The sequence below is a fragment of the Protomyctophum bolini genome (assembly GCF_963924005.1).
Source record: "Protomyctophum bolini genome assembly, chromosome: 19".
Taxonomy (NCBI): Eukaryota; Metazoa; Chordata; class Actinopteri; order Myctophiformes; family Myctophidae; genus Protomyctophum; species Protomyctophum bolini.
The window spans coordinates 38253631-38259474 of NC_137880.1; the positions used below are offsets into that span (position 1 = coordinate 38253631).

The 5844-nt window shown below is 41.3% G+C and overlaps 1 long non-coding RNA gene across 1 annotated transcript; it reads left to right on the forward strand.

Annotated features, from left to right (window-relative positions):
• The first annotated feature begins 1438 nt into the window (after positions 1-1438).
• LOC308334441 lies at positions 1439-2643 on the forward strand. Its single transcript, XR_013965908.1, has 3 exons — positions 1439-1489; positions 1669-1905; positions 2328-2643. It is a non-coding gene; the product is annotated as an uncharacterized lncRNA (long non-coding RNA).
• The last annotated feature ends 3201 nt before the right edge of the window (positions 2644-5844 follow it).

Genomic DNA, 5844 nt, shown 5'->3' on the forward strand with positions numbered 1-5844 from the left:
CTCTGAAGGCGGCTCAAAGTAAGAAACCACTTAGACTTTTCTATTACTGTGAGTGGTATGGTCGGCTTCTGTTTTAAGTGTTCTCTATACATTTTGTGTATGATGTGAAAGGACACAATGTACATATATCTGGCTCTTGGTCACTTAAAAATGCATCTTTCGTTCTTTCTTTCTTAGGGTGGATGGGTCGTGGTAGACGTCGTGGAAGGACAGAGATCCGTTTCAAAGCTTGGGTTTCCTCTGAGGACTTCTGATGAGCTGTGAGTAGGAATATTTCTTGTTGGGATGGATATCTGTTGTACTGTTATGGTACGAAGTATAGCATGGCAGTATGATTCCTCCTAGTGGCACTGGTTGAATGTCTGTCAGCTCTCCAAGCTAATCAAAGTCTTAATGACACTTTTGTATTAACCACTTCAACCCCAGCATCTCTATTCTGGGGGGAGCGTTCAGCCAAATTAGCAGATCTACAAGCTCACACCGCATTGCAACGTATTGTGAGCTTGTAGATCTGCTATGTTTGGCAAATCAATTTGTGTAGAGTGAAATCGGAGCATAATACCAAATGCTCTCTTTAAAGGTCTGTTTTATCAAATCTATAGAGGGTTTAAGTGGTTCTGAATATGCAGCTCAACAAAAGCTAATTTGGTCTTTATTTCTTTCTTTCTTAGGACGGAGATCTGTGTAGATGCCGGAGGACTTCGGACATGGGCCTGCCCGGTGAGGAACAGCACAGTAAGAGAACCGCTCTAGTCCTTTCACGATTATGAGGTTTCTTTTTACTGGACGATTATTGTCGCTCAAATAAATGGCAATTAAATATTTAAGTGTGGCCCGGATGGTTAGCTCAACTGTCTGGGCACCTATGCTGCCAAGCCAGCCGGACGGCGTGCTGCAGGTTCGACTCCCGACGGCCTTTGCCGCGTGTCACTCCCCATCTCTTCCCCCTTTCCTGTCTATATACTGTTCACTATCAGTAAAGACATAAAAAGCCCCAAAACCAACATGAGGGCTACGGCTCCAGACTGGGGCACAGTACTCAGCGGTGGGGAACACCAGAGCCTCGGTACCGGCTGGACGCCGTATCGGTGCGGCACAGGCGGTGGTCTTTCTCTTGACGCTGTCAGGTGTTGTTTAAAGGACAGTGTTCTGTCCAGCTTCACCGCAAGATATGATGGGGAGGAGTGGGACTGTAAAAACACCCTATGACCCTAATTGATCACGTCTAGGAATTTCAACAATTTAGGCAGTTCTCACATCCAGAGTGACTTACAGTAAGCAACAACACATAGTAATACATCAAATTCATAAACAATTGTCATCAAGAATAAGAAGTATAGACTATCCAGACTATTGGCAGCAACAACAAGGGAGTGATGTGCGAAGCTCTTTTCTATGAAGCCATTCATAGACGATAACCGCCATGTCTTTCTTCCAGATGTACTGCAGGTCTCTCCAGGAATCTGCATTCCTCTGAAGACGACTCAAAGTAAGACCCTGTTAGGCCTGTCAAAAAGAACCCTAACTGAAACATTTATTACTGTAAGTGATATGTTTAGCTTCTGTTTAAATGTTCTCTATAAATAAAAGTTTTATGTATATATATGTTGTGACAGGATAGAATATATATCTGGCTCTTGGTCACTCTAATCAATCTTTCTTTGTTAGGATGAAGATCGCGGTAGACGTCGCTGGAACGCGGCTGCTGGACAGGGAGTGCACACACACACACACACACACACACACACACACACACAGAAAGGCTAATTTGGTGTGTGTTTTTTTTTCTTTGTTAGAATGGAGATATCGATAGACGATCTGATGTTCCCTCACTGGACAGAGATCCGTTCCAAAGCCCCCCCCCCTTCCCCCCCCGGGGGCTTCCTCAGAGGACTCTGATGAGCTGTGAGTAGGAATAGTTCTTGCTTGTTTCTGAGGATGGATAATTGCTCTTGTACTGTTATGGTACGAAGAATGGCATCATTTACAGTAATCCAAATGTTTTAAATATTTTAGGATAAATCTAAATGACTCTGCACAATAGTTTGAGAGTCAATATCTCATGTCATGAGCGTGCCTCTTGGTCTTTGTAACAACTTTAATACAAATTACAAAAGATGTTGAGGACTGTACATGTGTTGATGCCTCCTAGTGGCTCTCTGGTTGAATGTCTGTCAGCTTTCCAAGCTAATCAAAGTCTTAATGACACTTTTGTTAACTACTTCAACCCCAGCATCCCTATTCCGTTCAGCAAAAATAGCAGATCTACAAGCTCACACTGAAACGTGTTGTGAGCTTGTAGAGCTAATGGTTTCTTTCTCTCTCAGGATGGAGATCATAGACACAGCTGGAGGCTGGAGCCTCTAGAGATGGAGATCTGCAGGTCTGTCCATGGATGGGAGGACGGAGGACGGAGATCTGGGTAGACGCTGGAGGACTTCGGACCTGGGCCTGGATGGATGGGAGGACGGAGATCTGGGTAGACGCTGGAGGACTTCGGACCTGGGCCTGGATGGATGGGAGGACGGAGGACGGAGATCTGGGTAGACGCTGGAGGACTTCGGACCTGGGCCTGGATGGATGGGAGGACGGAGGACGGAGATCTGGGTAGACGCTGGAGGACTTCGGACCTGGGCCTTCTCAGTGAGGAACTCAACGGTACGAACCGCTTTAGGGTTAGGGCTTTTTTTAGGCTTTGTAAAAAGCCAATAATCGTCCGTTGCCGATAATTGGTCGATCCCTATTCTTAAACGTTACTGTAACTTTGGCTTTTGTAGGCTTTGTAAACAAAAAGCTGCACATGGCATAATTCAATAACTTTATACACTAAAAAAAGAGAAGTAAATTACAAAGTGACACATTTAGAGCTTGTAGATCGGTTGCTTGCATTATTTCTTTAAAATGTTTGACAATATATGAACATTTTCAACATGGAGACGATTATGACTCTAAAAAAGTATCTCAAATACTTGGCGATTAGGTAATTGTGACAGGCCTAAATCCTTCTAGTTGTGTTTTTTTATATCATGTTCTGTAATCTGTTAGGGTTGACTATAGACTTTCTTTAGGAACAAGATCATCATGCCGGTGAAGAGCACGTTTCTAGCCGATGGAGCAACTATTTCTGATCACCTTTGGAGTTACATCACAGCAAGGTAACTATACAACACACGCACACACACTATGATCATGACATGACATCAGCTTGTGACTGCAACTTGTTCCTGTTCGCAGATGACTCGGCACTGCTAGTCTCGGACAGGAACAAACTGCAGGTTGAAAAGGCCCTCAGCTCTGAACTCAGTAGAATCTGCACCTGGTACCACAGCACCTCAAAGGCCCTTAAAACTAGGCTCCAGACCTCCCAAAACAAACTGGTCAGACTCCTACTTGGCCTCACCCCCCGAACCTACCTCACTCCTGCCCACTTTGACAGGCTGGAATGGCTTAGGGTCGACGACAGAGTACAGCATCTTGCAATGGGTCTGGTCCACAAGATTTGATACACCACCAAGATACCCATGTACCTGTCTAAATACTTCCTTAATGTAAACAAAGTCCATGCACCCACAACACCAGAGGGAGTGCAACGAACCATGTACAACCCAGATTCGGCACAAACAAGGGACTAAATTATTTTCACTCCTATGCCACCAAAATGTGGAACGCCCTACCAACAGTCATTAAGACATGTGAATCCCTTGACTCCTTTTTCCCCTCACTGTATTTCCCTTTTTACCTCCTTTATGATGAATTCCTGTTCTGTTCTTTGACTATATAGAAGTCTTATTTGTACGTCTCTAAATGTTTTGATGAATTGAACATGGTGGACCCTCTTGTAAACAAGTGTAATGCTTAATTGGGTCGTCCACTTACAGTTAACAGTCTTTGTATTTAGTTTGTGCTTGACATGTACTGTAATTCTGCAAACTGTTAATAAATATTTCAATCAATATTGTTTTATGAACAAAGTAGTAATGAGCATTTCTTTCTTTTCTTTAGGACGTTGCTGGTCTCCTGTGTGGCTCCATCTGGAGGTCACCAGGGTTCTGAGTCACTCAGATCCTGACTGGTAGTGGTGATATGTAGATGTGATCAATCAGGGCTCTTTGAAAATAATAAACGATAAAATAATAAACCAATATAAATAACTAGATAATAATATAAATAAATGGATAAAACGAACGATAAAAAATAGATTATAGTAAAATAAAAGTAAATTAAAATAGTAAAATAAAAGTAAATTAAAATGAGTACTACATCAAATAAAATTAATGGATAAAATAAATATAATTAGTAATATAGACAATACATAAAATAAATTAAAATATCAATATAGTAATGCATAAAATTAGTAATAACAGTAATACATAAAATAAATAAATGCATAAAAAATAAAATTAGTAATAGTAATACATGAAACAAATGCAATTTGTAATGCATGAAGTAAAATTAGTAATAACATAGTAATACATCAAATAAATACAATTAGTAATATAGTTATACATAAAATAAGTAATAACATAGTAATATATAAAATACAATTAATACATAAAATAAATTCAATTACTTTGTGTCGTTATAGAATGACTTAAAAAAACAAAAAACATCAATCACATCTACATATCACAACCAGGCTATATTGCCAGCAGGCAGGTGGACTGTAGACTCACTACAGCTGTCACAATGTGGTATACTTTGTTTTGACCCAACTGGCCTCCAAGGAGAGGCGAGCATGGAGCCGGACATCTGATGATACACGAGAGAAGACGCCATAGTCAAAAACAATTGTAATAAAAGTAATATGTTTCATGTTGATTGTAATTTATTCATGATGCCATATATCTGTAAATATTCATTATTTTCTTGTTAATAAATTATTGCATTTATACCCGGGTGTCCGTTATGGGTCCATTACCCTTAGATCAAATGGTTCATAACAAGGATGAGGAATATTTAGTTATAGTTAATGTATTTTACAGATTTAGACCATCTAAAACCTAGCCGAAGGTTTTCTGAAAACCATCAAATTCTAATTAAAACAATAAATAAAGGATGTAGACGGGTGGATCCCGGCATGAATGGTATAACGTATAGATTTCACCAGGTCTAAATGGAGGCCTCAGGTCTTCAAATGAAGTGTGGAAAGCTGAAGGAGGTGATGGACCTCAATGTAAACAAGTCTTTAATAATGCTTTTCTGGGTTTTATCAGAGCTCGTGTTGAACTGGGCTCTTTCTACAAACTGTTAATGACTGTCACTTTTAGGCCAACACTTAAATTAATAAGCCAAAACTGGTGGGTCAAACGGAACAACCAATGTCAATTTGAAAAAGAAAACTGCCATTTTCTTCCCAAAGTGCCTCTCTAACACACTCTGCACGTCCTGCTCTCTAACAATGATCTTTGAAATGCAGGACAGTGTTCTGTTAATGCCGTGTCCTGCCAAGTGCCTTCAGCTGAAGGCCAAGTGGTCACCCTTTGTCTTCAGCTGAAGGCCAAGTGGTCACCCTGTACCTTCAGCTGAAGGCCAAGTGGTCACCCTTTGTCTTCAGCTGAAGGCCAAGTGGTCACCCTGTACCTTCAGCTGAAGGCCATGTAGTCACCCTGTACCTTCAGCTGAAGGCCAAGTAGTCACCCTGTGTCTTTAGCTGAAGGCCAAGTAGTCACCCTGTACCTTTATCTGAAGGCCAAGTAGTCACCCTGTGTCTTTATCTGAAGGCCAAGTGGTCACCCTGTAGCTTTAGCTAGAGGCCAAGTAGTCACCCTGTGGCTTCAGCTGAAGGCCAAGTAGTCACCCTGTGTCTTTAACTGAAGGCCAAGTAGTCACCCTGTACCTTCAGCT